Below are 21,071 nucleotides of genomic sequence, written 5' to 3' on the forward strand. Positions count from 1 at the left end.
GATTCAGATTTCAGCTCTGTGCAAGTCTGCACAAAAACACCAATTTATTTTTTTTAAATCATTGATTTTTATCCACTATGCATTCCCTTGTCTATACCCAATACTCCCATTCACAAACATTGCACCTTGCCAAACCACTACACTTTTGTAAAAAGGACTGCTTTTTTTTTTTGAACTGCAGGTACTTGGGAAAAGTTACTAAACTTTCAATTAATTTTAATTTTTAAAGAAAGCCAATATGTTGGAGGACATGTTACACTAGAATAGTGAGTATGTATAAAATTCATTTATGGAGAGGTACAGTGACTGTGGCAGTGGACAGAATGAGTAGATCTAAATGTGAAGAGAATTCATTATATACGAAATATGTGTAAAGGGAGAGATTCTTACAGGTACCTTGATACAAATTGAGGATGTGAGGACTGCAGCTATACATTCATAGAATCATAGAATATCAGGGTTGGAAGGGACCTCAGGAGGTCATCTAGTCCAACCCCCTGCTCAAAGCAGGACCAATTCCCAACTAAATCATCCCAGCCAGGGCTTTGTCAAGCCGGGCCTTAAAAACCTCCAAGGAAGGAGATTCCACCACCTCCCTAGGTAATGCATTCCAGTGCTTCACCACCCTCCTAGTGAAATAGTGTTTCCTAATATCCAACCTAGACCTCCCTCACTGCAACTTGAGACCATTGCTTCTTGTTCTGTCACTCATGATGTATATGAATAAAAATACAAATGCCTGCAGCCATATCAATTTGTGCTGCTGTCCTGTCAGAGCCCACAGGCTAAACAGGGTTATAGAGACCTCTCAGGATCACCCAGAATAGGTGCTGACATCTCTCAGTACTAAGTGAAATCCTCAGCAGAGAGTTAGGAGGTACTGTGATGAAGACTGTCATCCTGGGTCACTAAAAATCACATGACACATAAAATTGTTAAGTCTAGTGTTATAGACAAATCTGTCTTGGGGACTCATAGACTTTAAGACCAGAAGGGACCATCATGATCATCTGGTCTGACCTCCTGCACATTGCAGGCCACGGAACCTCACCCATCCACTCCTGTAATAGACCCATAACCTCTAGCTGAGTTACTGAAGTCCTCAAATTATGGTTTAGAGACTTCAATTTGCAGAGAATCCACCATTTACACTAGTTTAAACCTGCAAGTGACCCGTGTCCAATGCTGCAGAGGAAGGTGAAAAACCCGGAGGGTCTCTGCCAATCTGAACCAGGGGGAAAATTCCTTCCCAACCGCAAATATAGCAATCAAACCCTGAGCATGTGGGCAAGACCCAGCATCCAGGCACCTGGGAAAGAATTCTCTGTAGTAACTCAGAGCCCTCCCCATCTAAGTGTTCCATTACTGGCCATTGGAGATATTTGCTACCAACAGTTGCAGATGAGCTGCATGCTGTTGTAGGCAGTCTCATCATACGCTACACTCCATAAACTTATCAAGGTCAGTCTTGAAGCCAGCTAGGTTTTTTGTCCCCACTCGTCCCCTTGGAAGGCTGTTTCAGAATTTCATTCCTCTGATGAATAAAAACCTTCATCTAACTTCAAGCCTAAACTTATTGATGGCCAGTTTATATTGTGTGTTCTTACCTGCAGTTTTAAATGTATGCAGCACTTTTCTTCGCTTCCTAAATAGCTATTTCATTCTACTGCAGAGATGTCTATACAGCAATGGTGGACAATATGATCCTTGTATATAACCTATATGGCTCTCCACATGCCCAAGCAGTGCCTCCCATGTCTACACTACTATTTTTAGCAGTACAGTTCCCCACTGCCTCCCCTCTTCCAGAGCCTTTCCCTGCCATATGGAAAGGCTCTGGTGGGGGGAGGCAGTGGGGAAAGGCTTCTGCAGCTCCCCACTGCAGGAGCCTTTTCCTCATTGCCTTCCTGATGCCAGAGACTTTCATGGAAACATGTGGGTGTGGATGCAGCCACCTTTCATTGCAACGTGTAGCTACATGTGTAGCGCCTGTACTGTATGTTCCCTTGTACATAGACATAGACAAAGCCAGAGGGGGAGAGAATGGATTACCCACATGGGCTGATATCACTGGTTCCATATTTTTTTAAACCACTGGTTGTAAGTATCCCAGTGTTATTGAATTGCTGGTTGTATTGCTGGTTCCATTCACTAAAAGATTTCTCTGAGTGGGCTTCCTAATTTGTACCCCTGCTATAGACTGAAAGTGTCTCTCTATGACCTAGAGATGTTGAAAATGGAAGGAGGCATTAGTAGGAGGTGTTACGTCATCCAGTGTTGACTTTTCACTTCAGGATGAGAATAGTAAGTGTGTTGAAATTTCAGCCCCAATATTTGTGCACTGTGAAATATCTATTTCATTTGTGGATATTAATTTAGGCATATACTATATATATATATGCATGTGTGCGCATATATGCACACATGTATGCATGCATGTAATTTGTGTTTATTTGTGTCTTTTGCTATGTAAAGTATATAGTTAGTGATGCAGATGTTGTGTCTGATGGGACACAAGTGTTGAGGCCTTTGGAATGCATAAGGTGAATTTTTTCATGCTAGTATTGTCAGTAGCCAAATGTAAGGGTAATACAGTTTCCTAACTGCTATATACAGATATATATATATATATATATATATATATGTGTGTGTGTGTCTGTGTATATATAAATATATATATGCGTATGCATCTGTGTATACTGTGTGTGTCTAGAAAATTAGTATCGCTAGGATTCTAATGTATACATTTTCCTTTATGACTTTAAAGTAACAAAGCATACATGGAAAAATGCTGCAGTCTTTTTATTCCTTTCTGTAAAAGGCAGAAGAAGTATTCTTAACTGTACCGACAAATGGCATTTATCTTCACAGTGCAGGCATGACCTTATGACACACAAGTGGCATATCCCCTTTTTTGAGATAACAAGGGCCCTGCTTTTCAGTCTAGACAAAGCTAAAGTTCATGGTATCTGATTTTTACAGCTCAGCATCAGCCTCTTGATTTTAAATACACATTATATTATTGTATTTGGTACTGATACTAGTTTCTGTTGTTAGGGAGTTGAATGCTACTAACACTTTGAATCAAACTCTCTTCCTGACTTGTCATGAGTGGAGAAAAGATCATTCAGGAGGGAGAATTTCACTCATCTGTACTTTCATGGGCTCCAGCATTCTGAGAGCTGCTTCATGGCAGACCTCCAGCCAGATGACTGTACATTATACATGCTTCCAAGATGACCTCTTCTGCAATTAGGAAGTGCATGATGAGCAGTTTGGGCATCTGTCAAGCTAACAGTCAAGTGAAGTGGTTCTTTCCTGATGTCAGGAGTGTGAATGAGGCACCTTGCCATTCAGACAGAGTAAAACTTCGCAGCTATTTAGCTGCCTTTTTATAAAGAGAGACAATTTAAACATAAAACTAAAGATTAGCAAAATATATGTTCAAATACCCTTCCCTCCTTCCTGTAAACATTACAACATGGAACTAGCGCAAGAACTGTTTGCTTTTAGTTTGCATGGGGTATGAAGTGCCTGCTATGTAGTTACATCCATTGTAGCTCCTAGCCACCAGTTGACAGAAGCTTGTCAAGTATGATGTAATTGTCAATTTCAGAAAAGTGCCATGCACAAGAAATAACACTGCAATACTTTGTGTCTTGTCCTAATGATGAAAATTGCCATGTAGTGGTGAATTCTTATCCTTTCCCCCTTTGTCAAATCAGTTTGCAGGACATGGAACAGATTTGTCAAAATTCAGAGACTGGATGGCTCAGAGGATTGGTAATTGGACAGACAATAGAGCCTTTTTTACCATTACATTGCCAATTAAATCTAACTAGGGTCAATAGTGATTGTAAGTTGTTACTATCTGATGGCTATTTGATTGCTGCTTTGAAATGAGTTGTTCAGCCCACTTCAGAGTGTACAAGTGTTCATATCACAAAAACATCATCACCCCAATCTGTACTGCAGACCTATATTAGCAGTCCCAGCAGAAAGGCCAAGGCTTGATTGGACTGCATCTAAGACTAAATACCACTGTTCGTTCTCCATAGAGGTAATTGCTCCAGATGAAAATTGAGAGACACTGGTGGGGCAGCATGGAGAAGCTTGTACTTTTGTTTCTCATGCTAAAGCTATTTTGTGGATAAAAACAGGACTTCGGTCTCCAGAACCATCCATCCAACTCTTTTCCTTAGCATGAAGCTCACCCACAATTTTTTACAAAGGAAATTAAACTGTCATTATGGTTGGCAATCCTGGAATGTGTATTACAAATGGCCAGCAGCTAGAATTGAAAAAAAGATGGCTTATTTTTTTTTCTGTTCATGGCATCGGAGGTTGTACACGTTTAAGATTAAGGAGAATAAATAAATGATGGATTGTGGCGGTTAATGCATATCTCCAGTTTGGTAGACAATTCTGATAACTCCACAGTCTTCACTTTCCCCACATGTCATAGGTGAGATAATTTTACTCATAGCTGCAATTACAAATATGTACAGAACCATAGGTGCTGACTCTGTGGGGGCTCTGGGGCTAGAGCACTCTCGGGGAAAAAAATAGTGGGTGCTCAGCACCTACCAGCCACCTGCCGATCAGCTGTTCGGTGGCAGGCAGGAGAAGCTAGGGCATGGGGGGCAGGAAGAGGCGGGGGGGGGGGGGTTGGGGGAAGGGGGAGGGGGGGGGGGGGGGCCTTGGGGTGGAGCACCTACCTGGAAAGAAGAAAGTCGGTGCCTGTGTACAGTACCATGATAACATTAAACATCATAGAGGTATTTAAAAATTAAGCTATTTCCACATTATAAACTTATGTGTATTCATTGTTGGAAATTTTCCTACCTATTTAAAAAAAAAAAAGTTCCTGCCTGTTAAATCAATAGCAAAGCGAATAGATCATGAGTTGAGTATTCACTGGTCTAATAGTGTGGGTGGCACGTAAGTCAGAGTGTTATTTCTACTCTTTGTTTGGATTAATACCAACCCACGAAGGCCTGTCAAGATGGCTGCATGAATTCTTCCAGCACAATACTTGAATGACTATGCCAGTGGTATCCAGGAGTTTCTGAATTAAGACTCGGCATTAATGCAGATGGTTTAGAGCTTTCACTATAAAAGCTAGAGGTGCACCTCGGCCCCTCCTGTTCCATTCATGTGGCAGAGAATAGTCTAATCTCCTATGGGCTGTGATACTTTGGTCTAATTTCGGGTGCAGGTGCTGGGTGGTGCGGGTGGCCTGTGATATACAGTAGGTCAGAAGAGATGACCTAGTGGTCTTTTCTGGCCTTAAACTGACTTTCTCAGTGCCTTGTTTTCCCCTTTCATTGCGTGGGGTTGATGATAATTATCGCAAGTGCCTCACAGGGCTGCTGTGAGGAGCAATTAGTTTATGCAGTGCTTTGAAAATGTAAGCACTAGTATTATTCTTTATCATTAAGAAAGGTCTAATCTATCATTTGGGGGAGATGTGTGTCCAGAGAACAGGTGCTTCATTATCATTTTCTCAGATGTACAGTATTACTGGTAAGAGTACGCTTGTTTTCTGCTTTATGTTTATTTGGAAATCAAATATTGTTTTAAATGAACTGTTGGGCTCATGAAAGATGCTGGATTCACCAGGTTTCTTTCTATCCACAGAATGGTATAAAATGACAAGCGGTAGTGCTAGCTTCCTTATTGCTAATACACTCACATTTGTTTTTCTATTTTATTCAGCCCTTGGCAACTTTGCAAGATGGTCAAGTAGGAGGCGGCAGTCGCAGAGTTGGCTTTTGTGATGATGTGAATATTTGGCCCCTAAAAAGTGGACTGAAAGTGTCAAATCTTTTCACATTGACCACTGAAGAGCCATGAGTTGGTAATGACATTTGGTCACTGCTGACCTAGGCTGGATTTTGCTCAGTGACAAAGTGTAAGACTCTATATCTGATTAGCTGCTAAGTCATCCAGCAACTGATGTTGTTTCAAATCTAAAATAGAAAACCTATGTCTGTTAAACTTCCATCAACATCACAGTTTGTGTAGAGAGAGAAATAAAAACCAAGGAACACGACAAGAGTGGAGAACTATCCTATTATTTTGACCCTTCTGCCCCATGCATTGGTATGATTTTGTTCTCAATTTTACGTTCCGGTAGGTCAGTTGAAGTTAGGACAGCTGTCAGGGCTGATCAAGTGTACCAAGCATACTACCACTTTTATCATCTCTTCCATTGGTGGCAAACTGCTGGCTACCAAGACTTGTATTGTTGGAGATATCACCCTGGTAATGCAAATTAGATTGGAATCTGATCCCTGTGTACAGAGTGCTTTGGGGTTTTAGGAAAATATTCTTATCCTTTCCTCATCTTTTGTATCTCCATCTCCTCTCTTTCCTGCTATTTTATAAATTGGATTTCATCCTAAAAGAAACTCAAGAGCTTAGAAATTTAAATTGGCTTACAAACTGGGTCATTTCACGTGCTGGTGGCAGTTGTTTTACAGTGCTTCACAACACTATCCACTTTTTCAAGACAAGAATAGGAGAAGAATCTACTTCTGCTACTAATAATAATGGCTATATCTGAAGTAGAATGTTTGCTTTATTAAGCAAATTCAACCACACAACTAGGCTAGAGATCTGGAATATTCTTTCGGCTGGAGAGACCAGTCCTACACTAGTTCTGTCTACACCTTAGAACGAGCAAGGGTTATAGTTACAAGCTTTACCTCATCATAACAAACTGTCATTGGCTAATCATATCCTGAGGACAGGACACCGTTTCCTAGCAACTTCTGAGAGGTGATTAACTCTTGTGGATCAGATATAGCACAGCTACCTTAAGGGGTTGAAGTTGGAAAGGAAATTTTAGATAGATATTTGATTTCACTGTTTTTTGAATGAGTAAATGAACACTGGGGGAAAAGTTTTGCCAGGTAACTTGCAAATAAAGACGTCAACAAATAAACTTATTTTAGTTTCCTCCAGACATCTAGCCTAGTTGGAGCTGACTGGCACAGAGGGAGAACGTATCTCCAGGAATGGGGAGGAGCAAGTGCCTACCCAGTAGGAAGGAGATACAGATAAGATCCCAGAATGGCAGAAAAGGTGGCCATCATATGGTATCTGCTATTGTTAGTATTTTTTCCTTCAGTATGCGGATGAAAATGCCAGTGTTGATCAGGACTCCAGACTTCAGACCTGGAGTCATGCTGTCACTAATTTTAGGGAGGTAGAATGAAATTACCTAAACTAGAATTTGTCCAGGACATCACAAACACCCTCACTATTGCAATAAATCCCGAGGGATATTTGTAACCACAAATTGCCAGGGCCCCTCTTTTATTGTTCGTCCAAAAGATAGTGCTCTAGCAGCACAGTGCCTCCTAAGACTGGGATGGTTTAGCACACAATGAGAGAAGAATCTTAGTTATTGCATCACCAAATACCATGTCCTGCAGTACATACCTAGGTGATCATTTGAGGATTCCCGTCTGAATAATGACCAGGCTCTCTTCAGTTTAGTTTTTGAGATTTGATCACAGCACAGTGTAGAGCTAGGCAACTTTCTCTTTAGTATTTTGCTTGAAATGATTTGTTTCTCTCTCTCTGTTTTTGCTGCTTAGAGCACCGTGAGCTGGGACTTGCCTAACGTATTATAGCATCCCCTGGCATAGACACAAGCCTATTTTGGTTCTGGCTTGAGAAGATTGATAGTTTTGTCATACTTGAAGTTTGTACCAGACTATTCTTCCACTGAAGGGTTAAAAACTTAGCTAGACGAGCAGTAATAGAGAAGGGGACCCCCTCAATGTACCTACTGCCCTCTAAGATTGCTCATTTAGCAGCTGTTTTGATATGGGAATGTTTCTGTGCCCAGGAGGAGTGCATTAGCTGTGGAGTTTCTTCTGTGGTGTTCCAGTGATGTGGAATGACTCCCTTGGAGTCCACCACCATTGGGAATTCACTCATGTGTGACCATGAGTTGCTGTCCCGGTCTACTGCATAACTCTACCAGCAGTAGACTTGGCAAAGTTTCATCAGTCAGGCTGCCCTTCGGTGTTGAGGAAGCAGCAGCAAACTCACGTTTTGTTTGTCAGCGTTCCTTCTCCAGGGGTTGCAGCACCGTTTGATTCGAATGGAAGACAACAGACCTACGGAAGCAGTATAATATCCCCAGTAGATCTTTGCTAATCCTCTGGTCTCCATACTCCTCCTCCCTTCCAACATCTGGAAGGAAAACATCAAGGAAAAACAGGAGGAAATGAGTTTCTCTGTTGTTGGGTTTCTCCCTCGCGTCTCAAAATTTCACTGCACTTCAGAATGCAAAATCAACAGATGCTTTCTGTGGTTCTGAGCTGTTCTTCTAAATCAGGCACTTTTTGCAAACACAGGAACCCCTAAGCCCCTCTGTCCATCAGAGCTGCACCAATGTACCTTGCACTGAAAACTGCTCCAGGCTAACGCCAGTGGGGCCTGATATCCAGAGAAGGCTTCCTGAATATGTTTTAGTGATCATTCTACCCTCTACCATCTCCTCTTGTTGCCTCTTAGTGCTGTGTTTCTTAGCATCTCTGAATAAATCCCCCACCCACCCCCATCCAGTTGTCATCTTGAGCTTTATATTTTATGTCAGAGGTGGAGGTGGACTTGGCCTTTGGGATACAAAGAGTAGGAGAGCGGGCAAGAAAGTGCTTCATCTGAACACAGTGGGGACTTCATGCATGGACCTAAAATAAAGTGTTTGATGTTTTTACTGACTGAGCCATCTGGGTTGTGCCGGATGCATTTTGTGTCCGTGGCAGTAATATCTTGCACTTGGATATCTCCTTTCATCCAAAAATCTCAAATCACGTTACAGAGTAGATGTTCTCTTTTTACAGATGGAGAGACTGAGTTTCAGAGAAATTAACTTGCCGAAGGCTTCACAGCAATTGTTTGGCAGAGCTGGGAATAAAAACTAGATCTCCTGACACAGAGCCATGCAGCTGATTTTGGGCCAAGATTAAGTACTTTCATGGGTAGTCAAAAAAACAAACAAACAAACAAAAATCTCCTGTTTGAAGTCATTATATTCCACTTTGTCATATGAACACGTGGGTCTATTAAATGGTCCCTCACGATTCTGGATGAACCCCTTCACACAGCAGTAGCACTGAGAACTTAGGATGACCTGTAACATTATAGTAAACTTGCTATCTGCAATTCTTGACATCACCAGCTAGTGAATCTGTCACTTAAAACAAAACAGAGCAAGAAAGATTGGTCTGTCCTTGAAACTTGAGAGCAAGGGAAAGATTTGGCCATTATCTCTCTGTCCAGTAAATCTTGATAGCAACTTTGACAGGAGCCTGTAGCTCGCAGATGTTTTCCCTGTGTCTTCAGTAATTATAAGGGTGACTCCAGCAATTTTCCAGTTTCAAATATAATTTTTTGTGTGTTAACATCTGAGTTCCTTTTCTTTATTCATGCATCTAACGCCCGGGGAGTTAACCAGCTGCCTATATGTCTCACACTTGGGGGCGGCATTTCACTACTACGCATCATGTCCAGTAGGAAGTTATTTCTCTGTAACATCCAGCAGCTCTTGCTTATATGAGGGAAATAGACTTTATTACTCTGTACAAAACAATGTCATTCCTCCCTTATGTGGTTGAGTTGCCATTGGAGGCACAGGGAATACTGATGCCTTGGCAGCCCTTGGGGTGACTTTTTTACACAGGTTTGAATTTCCTTTGGTTTAAGTTGCTTCAGTTTCTCAAGGGACTGGAGAGGGTGGTTGAGACCAAACTACATTAAAACCCATATAAGCAATTATCTGTAAAACCTATTTTAATTACAACTCTCCACATGTGGTAAGTCACAACAATAAGAACATGATCTCTGTTTTGCTCGTTACGACATTCCTATAAATCAGAATGAGCTTTGCTTCTACAGCAGCAGTGTATAAACTTGTGTGTTTGAAAGTTAGTAGGGAATTTTCCTCCACACTTCTGTATGGTTATTACAGAGAGGTTGATTCCCCCTCACCTCCGTCCTCTCCCCAACTGCTGTGAAATTACATTGGGTACATTTTTGTGTTTGACGCTTTGGGGACTATTAGAATTTATTTGTAGATGTTATTTCTCACATATGTCGTGTGTGTGCTCTCGATTTAATAACCAGAAGAACTTTCCTGAGAGCAGTGAAATGACTTGAATCATTAAAGCAGTATGGAAATTATTTAACAGTCTCTGATATTGAACTCCTTCACTTTCAGTTTCCCCAATAATGCTGCTGCATGGAAGATTAGCAGTCGCCAATGGAAGGCTTCAAAGTCACATTTAAAATTGCCCTAGACCATTAAATCCTGTGTAAATTTGGAGGACACTGTGGAGCTAATGAAACAGCTCCAAATCTCTGATAATCTGCACCAATACTGAGCTAAAGGATTGATGAGAAGATGTTGTATAGCATGGTATAAATGGGCTATATAACTTCAAAGGACTAAGCAGGCAAAGGGAATTTTTAGCTGTTGAAAGTTGCATCTCTTGGCTGCGATGTCATAAGTTGGCATGTTTCACTAGTGAAAATTTCTTTTCATTTCAGCTTTCACAATATTTTAATACATAGGATTGCAGTATGCAAATAAACTGAAGTCTAACTGTGACTGGCTGAGTTACTTCTGTCACAATCCCTGCCGCCCACACAAATGAGCTGTTCACAGCTGTCTCAAAATCAAAGTTTTCCTCCTGTTTTCTCTCACTGAACAGAATCTTACAAAAAATCAACATGCAGGAGGGCACCAGGGACATTTTATATGTGATTTTAACCCTTCCTTCAGTACAATCTCATGATACTGTTCAAGCATTCTAGATAAAATATAAACTCAGTGAATATATACATCTTCAGATTCTTACATTACAAAATAGTCAAATAGCAGTTTCATGACCACAATGCCTCACGATCAGTTGAGTGCATGCATGCATGTGTTTTATAACCCAGCCACCTTTTTAGTGTCATCCTGTATTTGGCCTAGATCCTCGGACGTGCAGAATTCTGCTTGGCTCACCTGGGGAGTAGTGGAGAAGGGAAGAGTGGTGTAACACTGCCTTTCTGCTCCCTCTCTCCCCACCAAATCATGGGGTAGGGGTCAGTGTCGCAAGTTAAAGCAGACAAAGAGCACAGCGTGCTCCAGCCACAAACTCATGGGAATTTAGCCCAGTCAGAGGCTCTGGCCCGATATTTCTTTTGTGTATATTACACAGGTAAATATGCAAAGTTATACATAGGTTTTTGATTAGCTCACGGCAAACACCAGAGTAACAATGAAGTGTTTGTGATATCAGACCCCAAAAAACGGAGCCTTATTTAGGTTTCCTGTGTTTCATGTATTTGAAACATGATTTTAAAATAGCGTTTTTAAAGTAATTTGCCAAAGAAGCACACAAGGCCACGTTATATGGTGGGAATTTGGGGCCTGCTAAGTAAATTGGCCAATCACCTCAACGGATTTCTTCAATGTGCATGCAGCGTTTCTTTAAAATACTGCTACGGTCAACTTAGGCTTTTGTCACATTGCAAAAAATGTTACATTTTGCAGCTATGTCATAACCTCTTTAGGTTTGGCTTCCCCGGGTTAGTTCATGAGGCAGCTGCCCTGATGGGAAATTCACCACCATCCTCACAGCCCTTCTGTTAGGAGAGAGGAGCTCTAAGGTGTGTCTGGGGCTCCACAGGAATCCCGGGAGAAGACGCTGTACAAGAAATGCGCTGTATCAGTGTCTCCTAGGTGTCCTTTTCAGTAAGTGCTGCAAACTACAGCTTGTGTCACTGAAACCCCAGCACCACCAAGAGGTCGCTTGTCTTCCCTGGGGACCTTGGTCTGGAATTCTGACTAGGAAAGTTGGCACAAGCCAGGAATAATCAGCCAATGTATGTGCATATGTATATTACTCTGATAGTGCTATGACTCCTCCTTTGTCTCCATGGTAGTGAGATTCTGCATATCTCCATTCATCATCAAGGACAAACATTTATATTATGACTGTATGGAGTTTCTTCATATTTCCTAATGAAGACACAAGCCTTGAAAGTGTTATGCCTCCAAGTCAAAGTTGTTTTGATTTATGACCTGCGTGTAACACACACAATTTTTAATTGTGTCTCTCTTTGGCCACTGCTACTAGTGTGTTTGTACCTACGTGCTCCTGAATGTGAGATACTGAGGAGTAAATTACTGCGGGTTCACAAAGGGTGTACTTAAATTTGCTAATTGCTCATAGAATGGAGGGGGTTTTGTGGTTGTTGCGAAAGTTTGTTCACTAGAGGTTGAGGAGCTTAATTTTCCCTGCAAGTGTCTCTGTCACTTGAGCAGCTTGTCCATAACATAGGGCAGCTTGCTCACATTCATGCTCCAGAGGAGAGATTGGGGCCATTGATGTGGCCAGTTTAACCACCTGCCTTGTAATTAACAGATTGTTTGGGGCTTGATTCATTAATCTTCAAAGCTCTGTAGTTCTGACCAAACACTTCCTACTCCAGAGCTGGCATTAATGGCTGTTTGACAGACACAAGGAGCAGATATGCAGAGAGCAGTGGTCTTGACCTTTTTGATTCACTCCTGTCTGGTATTTTCCCCATGTTTGTGTTTACTCATGAAGGTTTGAAATATGGCTGATGTAGCTACAATTGCTGTTTTGGAAGGTATTTGAGAAGAGCCATTAACTCAAAGAGCACAGGGAAGTAAACTGAACAATTCAGAAATGTCTCCCTGGTATTTGAATTGGTTCCCATGCTCACAAACCATTTATATTATTGCTTCAAAGACTGGGTAGCATATCCAGAATATGGTCAGCTTACAATTTATCATACCTCCTAGGAAGAGGATGTAATAGTACTAAGAACTGGGTTACATTAGGCAGTGTTGTCCCATTGGATGAACACTTTAAATTGACAGATGATTTCCCCCTCACACCCCCTCACCTCAAGGCTTTTTAAAGTGATTTGTTAAATGCTGAGCAGGATGTTTTTCTGGCATACTCTGCTTAACTGATTTTGATTGTCTGGACCACACTGTGTGGTTAGTGACCAAATTGTTGGTTGGCAACTTACTTGCCTATCCAATTCTTTAACCCAGTACCTTCACATTCCTTAAAGCTTGAGTAATGTGGCCCATGGGAATTGAACATGTACGTTAAGTAATGGAAATTTCTTGGGAGCTGAAAGATAAAACATTTCCATTTTTGTCTGAAAATTCAGTGTGCATGTCCTTGCTACTGAGAGAGATTCTCCAAACACTAGAGTGATGGGTACAGCATAAAAACCTGGATAGAAGAGACAAGTCACTTAAATGTGGGGATGTCGCTTTTTTACAGGAAAAAGCTCTGAGATTACAATGGCAAACTTTGCTCCAGCTTCTGCTGTATGTTTTATTCTTCTGGCCTGAATGGCGAATCTGAGTGTGCATCTTGTGAAGGGGATGTACATTTCCATTAATAAGGTGGAAAGTGGGCATGACAAATTGCAAAGAGTCTTAAGTGGCATGAGACCATGTGGCATAAATTGGTCTTGGGGGCAGGGCTGAAAATGTATGAATTGAGCAACCCAACTGTTCTGTACCTGAAAGGCAAGCTACAGGAACCAGTACAATAACATTCCCCTCAACTCCTTCTGAGGGCGCCCTGTAAATACCCTCCATGTGCCTGATTCAAGGGATGCAACAGGCTGCTATGTGCCATTCAAGGTCTCTCTCCAGCTGCTTCCTTAAGCTGTTGCAGTGGCTTCCAGCTTTTCTGAAGTGCTCTGATTAAATGAGATGTTGGGTAAGTTCAGAGCCTCATTTCTCCTTTATAATTAAAAAATGTGTGTGTGTGTCATGCCGCTGCTGCTTAGTTTGCATTTTCCTGTGGCCTAGTAGGAATATGGCAGTGAATGATGTTGCAAGCATCTTTCCTGTAACAGCTGAGCTAGGTTCAATATTTGATTTGGGCTAATGAAAGGGCTAGGGGGTAGGGCTAACATTTCAGGCTTTTGTGATAAAACATACAGATCAGCTACTTCACAGCCTGGTAGAACAGTCCCAGTGGACCACTACTAGATTGGTACATTCAGTGCTTGGCTAACCCCCAGTGCATGTGGAAGAGAGAGTTGGGTGATAATGTCTTCCTGATATACCTATATTGTATATTTGCAAAGGTTCTCAAATTATGATAAGCAGATCACTTTCTGTTGGCTTGTGGAATGCTGGTTGGGGCCACCTTCTTATTTCGAGCTGCTGGGTCATATTAAATGACAGTTAACAATACATTAAATATATCTCTATTACATTTTTATTTGAGCAATGGCTGTAGTTGCCACTGTAATATAATTATGAATGATATCTAATTCTACTCCTTTCTAGCACTCTAAATAATTCCTCTCCATCCTTCATATTAAGACACTTTAATGTTTTCTGATGGCAATTATGCATTTTGTACACTCCCATATTCCTCCCAAGACTTTGCCTCTGAGTAAAAAGAGTTAAAATGTATAGTTTGGCATTTTTCATAAATGGTTTCCTCCAGCCACCTGATCATGTTTGGTTGCTGTTCTCTGAATTCCCGGTAGTCCCTCTTCCCTTCTTGGCACTGAGCTGCCCAGAAACAAATGCAGTAGCGAGAGCCTATTTTGTGATATGTTGCTTCTGTGATTACAGCCCAAAATCATATTGGCCTGCCATATCACACTGCAATTCATATTTAACTTGCTGTCCACTTTTGCCTCTAGGTTTCTGTTGGCATAACAGTTTGAGAGGTCTGTTCCACCCATATGTATGTTTTTTTAAGTTAAATCTTACGTTATTTTCTGTCCATGTTTTTAATTTCTCTTGATCCTTTCTTTGACCTCTTCAAAAGGTTTTTTTGCAAACCTGTCAAACTTTGCATCTGTGTATTATGTTAATGTGCTTTGTGGATCCCCTGCTCCAAATTTCAGCCAAGATGTTAAATAACACCACACCATAACGCCTATTCTTGTGACTTCCCATTACACAGTTCCCCTAATTGATACATTGCCATGATGACATGTTGTATGCTGCCCAAACAACAGATTAAGCCTTCAAGTAAATTAATTTCACTTGTTTGAGCAGCAAGACACATGGATGCTTCTTGTTTTAAGAACAAATTTGTTTCCCCACTGTTTAATTTTACCAAGGCTTAAGAATTTGGTAATGGAACACGAGGTCTTAACTCTAGGTCACTGGTTCGAATGTCAGACAGTTAGTCGCTCAGTGTCATGGTCAGGTGGGGCAGAGAGGAGACGCTTGACCTAATATTATCCCTGCTGTATTTGTTCTCTGGAGAAATAGAGGACTTCATTTTCCTGAGTTCCCAGTATAGAACTCTTCACCAGTGCTCATTTCTCATTAAGGAAATTTTATGTCAATAAATCAAAGTTTGAGAGACATTCCCATGGCTGGACTTTTCACAGGTACTATGCTCAAGTACGTGAGAGGGATGGAGGGCTTGTCTATCCAGCAAGTTACTGCACAGCAAGCCAGGGTGTGAATCTACAGTGCTCCGCTTGACATACAGTGGTGTCCCGTGTGGATACTGCTACAGCACAGTGAAGGTAGCAGAGTGCAGTTACTGCATGGCAAGCTGGTGCACTATAGATTCACAGCCTAGTGTTCTGCACAGTAACTTGCCTTATAGACAAGCACTTAGTTCCTCTTATGTCTTTTTGTTTCTATCAGAACTGTGCATGTATGTCATTATTTCTTGTGAGTCGGGAACTTTGCATGTTGTTCTTTGCTTCAGTGACTGCACTCTGCCCTGCGTCTTAGTTTTGGAAGGTATGTAGGTATCATATTTTGCATCTTGGACAGCTCTCCTCCTAGCCAGTTTGCAGGAGCTTAATATTAGCCTCAAGTTTGAAACTGAAGAAAGAAGTGGGGAAAAGTATATGTACACAGAGTGGTAGGGGAGAGTTACAGTGCGAATTCTAAGTAAAAAGCGGGTTGTAAATGTGCTAAGCATCTATAATTTGTTCTCCACTATTACTCTGTATTGGGGACAAATTCCTTATTTTGGAAATACAGGGCTGGTGGAAAGTATCCTGTGAAACACACACTTGTTAAAATGTTTGGCAGGGTTTGTGGTAAACGTAATTGACTTTCCTAAAATGTTCCTCCAAGTACCATTTAGATTTAGAATTCTCTTGGGTTAACAACCTTCAACATCAGACTCCTATCTCAGTCAGCATCACACTAGCCTTAGTGAAGTGCCCTCACACCTGGGCATTTCAATCTGTTCATGGATTGCTTTTCAGCACTCTTTGTCTTTGGTCTGTTTGACTTTTCCTTAGTCCAAGACAGACCATCACAGACCAGAACTAGTAGTAGGTGTAACCAGTGGTTATCAACCTATTTACCATTATGGGCCTCACATACAACTTTCTGTGTGTTATGTGGGCCGCATCCACACAATATATATACTACCTGTATGGCCCTGAGGATGTCACATGGGCTGCAGCTGTGTGCTAATTGGGCCATGGGTTGAGAACCACTGGGTGTAAATGTAGAGTAGAATTTCAAAGTAGCAGCCATGTTAGTCTGTATCTGCAAAAAGAACAGGAGTACTTGTGGCACCTTAGAGACTAACAGAGACTGGGAATGGTTGGGTCATTACACTAATTGAATCTTTTTCCCCATGTTAAGTTCTCCTCACATCTTCTATGTGTCATCTCGATTATCACGTCAAAGGTTTGTTTTTTTTTCTTCTGCTGCTGATAGCTCATCTCAATTGATTGGCCTCTTACAGTTGGTATGCGTACTTCCACCTTTTCATGTTCTCTGTATGTATAAATATCTTCTGTCTGTGTGTTCCATTCTGTGCATCCGAAGAAGTGAGCTGTAGCCCACGAAAGCTTATGCTGAAATAAATTTGTTAGTCTCTAAGGTGCCACAAGTACTCCTGTTCTTTTTGTAGAATAGAGTGTAACCCTTAATCATGTTTTAGTTTCTAACTCAGGATGGTGAAATAGTCCTTGTTTGATGGTTAAAACCCTCTTCATGTAGACCTGAGTCCATTAGAGATGTTGGAAAGTTTATTTACTGCCTATCCACTGTGTTCATTCCATCTGTGTGTATGTTGCAAAGGCTATTCCAGCATATATGGCTCTTTTCTGACTCTAACCTGGTGATAGAATTCTACCTGATTAAATATTTGTGGGGAAAAATCGCTCCCAGGTGTCGGTGAATTTACAAACGGTCTCCTGACATTTCAGCATTCTTGTGGTAATTTCAATTTTGCTTCTCTCTTGTTTGTGCTTGCTCTTTATGTCTGCACAGGGCTGCATCTCCTGTAGTGTTTAATGAGTATGTTTCATTTCCCTACACCAGAACCCAGGTTTATGTTAAAACCACATTCATCTTGTCTGAGTGCCTGTTCCTTTAATAACATGACATCCTTATAGGGTCTGCAGAGCTAGAACCTGTAACTTTCTTGACGCTTCCACTGAGCTCAGGGCTGAGGCAGACGTGGGCTCTGCCTAATTGCAAGGTTTGTTTCTTTGTTTGGGGAATTGACCTACACATTTTATGCTGAACTCTGAGACTGTAATTTTTTGTTTGCTTGTATTTCAGTGCGATTAGCTTTTGTAGCTTAATGTTTTTCATTTCATTGTCATGAACTGCTTGTTGTTCACTTCTTTTGGATACGGTGCTCGTAAAGTCTATATCGTGGTGTAGAGATGTCATTATAGAGATTCTGGAGGGTTTATTGAATATCTGCCTGAATTAGTTTGTTTGAAAAAATTTAGTTCGTATTGCATTGTTTAGACTGTTTAAATGTGTTTTGCTTTCCTCCTTTGAGACTATCCTTCAAGCTCCGTGCTAGCCACGGGAAGGCTGATTGGAGGCTAGCATGGTGTCATGAAACAGAAGAGGCGGAAAGAAGTGACAACAAAGTATTGTATGTGATTTCTCTGAACTAATTCTACAATACCAGTTTTCTCTCATAAAGGCCCATCATCACCGAAGAATCATAGGATCCTACCAAAGCTCCTTCACTGGGATGGGTTCACCATTTCCACAAAACTGCATAGGGGTATCTTTAACTCAGAAGAGATGCCAACTCTGAACCAAGATTGGCTTACAGCTTTCTCCTAGGGGAACCCAGTTCCTCTATCACTGCGCCAGCTTAGGGTTTCTTTGAGAGAGCCTCTGCCAGGAAAACTGTGTAAGACTGCTTTGCAACGAGAGTTCATCAGCCCCAAAATATTCACCATGCCGCTGTCTCCTTGGAGAACCCAAGCCACCTTCACTTCCCAGGACTCTACAGCATCTTCCCATCAGGGTTTCTCTACAGGAGTTCCTGAACATACCTCTGTTTAGTCTCCATGCGACGTTGCACCCCATAATGCTTTATAGAAATATGCCGATGAGTGTAAATATGACATAACTGGAATATGTTTTATGCTAGATATGCCATGTAACATATCTTTGCAAAGGTTATGTTCTACTGAATGTATTCATCCTATTCGTATGCATGTATCATTTTTATATCTGAAGTTATGAGCGTTGGCTCTATGCTTGTATTTAAAGTGTTTGCTGTAGGAAGCACATAAGGCAGTTTTGGTCAACATAGTGTGAAGGGGTTATTCAAGTAATTGGGAGTACTTAGCTAACAATGGACCTTGGGAGTCGCCAATCCACATCTAAGCTTTCCTGGGAACGTTCAAACTAACATGTAAACAATGGCGTCTGCCTGCAAAAAGCTGAATCATTCGTAGACATGTGATTTGCCCAGGTGACTGCAAAACTCCATCTTGTTGAGGGGATTTTACACAGGAGAAGAGAGGGGTTTTCACCCACAAGAGAGTGACTATATAAGCCCCTGGAAACCCCTCCATTTTGTCTTCAGCTGGCTCAAGAGAGAGCCTCTCTACCCCAAAGAGATGCCTGAAAGAAACTGGACCAAAGGACAGTAACTACAGGGGTGTGAGTGATTGCAGGACCCAGACTAGGAGGAAGTCTAATCTGTAAAAGAAGTTTATTGGAACATCTCTGAGGGTGAGATTTACCAGCATTTAGTTTCTTACTGTATTAGGCTTAGACTTGCATGTTTTTGTTTTACTTTGCTTGGTAATTTACTTTGTTCTGTCTGTTATTACTTGGAACCACTTAAATCCAACTTTTTATATTTAATAAAATCACTTTTTACTTATTAATTAACTCAGAGCAAGTATTAATACCTGGTGGTCCAAACAGCTGTACATATCTCTCTATCAGTGTTATAGAGGGTGAACAATTTATGAGTTTACCCGGTATAAGATTTATACAGTGTAAAATGGATTTATTTGGGGTTTGGATCCCATTGGGAACTGGGTATCTGGGTGTTGGAGACAGGAGCACTTCTTTAGGTGTTTTCAGTTAAGCCTGCAGCTTGTGGGGGACGTGGTTCAGACCTGGGTCTGTATTTGTAGCAGGCTAGCGTGTCTGGCACAACCAGGCAAGGTACTGAAGTCCCAAGCTGGCAGGGAAAACGGGCTCAGAGGTAGTCTCAGCACATCAGGTGGCCGTCCCAATGAGGTTTCTGTGACACAACCCGTCACACTCAAGTTCTGCTTCACAAAGGCAGGAGCTTTTGAAGTCCTCTGCCTGAAGGCTGCAAAAATATCTGTGAATAGTCTTCAGTACATGCATTGCCATGAGAGGCAATATGGTCCAGTGAATAGAAAACTGGATTAGGGTTTAGGAGACCTCGATCTATTCCCAGCTTTGCCAGTGACCTGATGTGTGACTATGGGCAAGTCGCTTCCTTTCTCTGTGCCTCTGTTTCTGCACCTACCCTTGTCTTTCATGTGTCTGTAGATTGCAAGCTCTTTGGGGCAAGGACTTTTTCTTGTAACAAGGCACTGATTTTGATTGTAGCCTCTATTCACCACATTAATACAAATAAATAACGGTCCTATATGTCACAATAGATCCTGTGCGTGTATTATTGGGGGCTCTCTACAGTGTAACATAATTAGATATGTGCATGCTGTATTTCATGCATTTGTAATTTTTTTCTTATGGGGAGTTTCATTCATTACAGGATAATGAATGATTACCTCTGCTCCCTGTCTGGCTACTTTCATGGTGTTTGAACTACAATTGGTACCCTATTTGGCAGTCTTGTTAAAGAGGTCAGGGACAGAATAGGCCCAGAGACTGACTAGCTGCACATCTCTAGAAGCAGATCCTTTCAGATTAGAGGCATGTTATCAAGGTGGTAGGGGGAAATAGCTCAGCTGCAGTCAGTTTTGTATTTGTTTTACATATAACTAAAGACGTTTCATCTTGAAGGCTTGTAGCAGATCGCCGACTCACCGGCGCGGTGCCTCCTGCTGGTCATCTGGGAATTAGCTCTCTCAGTCCTGGAGCGCCCTCTATGGGCTGGTGTCTCGCCCTCTGTTACCTACACCTCTGCAGTCCCTTTATCTCCACCACGTATAGGCCCCACATCCCTCCCGGATCATGGTACCCCTTACCTAGGGGTGCTGCCCCTCATCCAGGGAACTGCACTCTCCTGAGCCATTTCAGTGACCCACTGCCAGTCTTCATTTAGCCCCTTTACTCAGGGGCAAACTGCAGTCTGGAATGGCCAATCACCACTGGCTAGGGGGTTGGACCTGCTGCCTTTCCCTGCAGCCCCAGTACCTCCTTAGGACTGTCTGTCAGGCCTCAGCCTGGGAGGTCGCCAGGCCTGAGCTCCCCAGCTCAGCCTGCCCCTTCTCCAGCACTGCTCTGTTGAAATTACCCTGTGCTCCCAGGCAGGCCCGGTCCTTCCCACCCCAAGGCTGGAGTGAGACTGCCTGCCTCCTAGCTCACAGCCCTCTTTATACCAGCCCTACCGGGCCCAGATTGGCTGCTACCTGCCTTCCCCTTATTGGCTCCTTGGGGCAGCCCTTTCCCAGAGCTGGTTTTAACCCCTTTCTCTCGGAATGGGCTATAAATCCAACATCTTTCACCAGCCTCAGAAAAACACCAAGAGAGGAAAGTGCATAAATATGTGGTTTTTTTCCCTTTAATCAAATAAAAGAGACTTGAAAACCTCAAACTTTTAATACATCATCCAAGCAGAAGC

At 41.9% G+C, this 21,071-nt stretch overlaps 1 protein-coding gene across 3 annotated transcripts in view; it reads left to right on the forward strand.

Annotated features, from left to right (window-relative positions):
- The window catches only part of MAD1L1 (mitotic arrest deficient 1 like 1), a 529,982-nt gene that overhangs the window by 265,773 nt on the left and 243,138 nt on the right, over positions 1-21,071 (forward strand). The gene's annotated exons all lie outside the window — the stretch shown is intronic.

This window comes from Terrapene carolina, unplaced genomic scaffold, assembly GCF_002925995.2.
Source record: "Terrapene carolina triunguis isolate 2854851 unplaced genomic scaffold, T_m_triunguis-2.0 Scaffold93, whole genome shotgun sequence".
In the NCBI taxonomy this organism is placed as follows: Eukaryota; Metazoa; Chordata; order Testudines; family Emydidae; genus Terrapene; species Terrapene triunguis.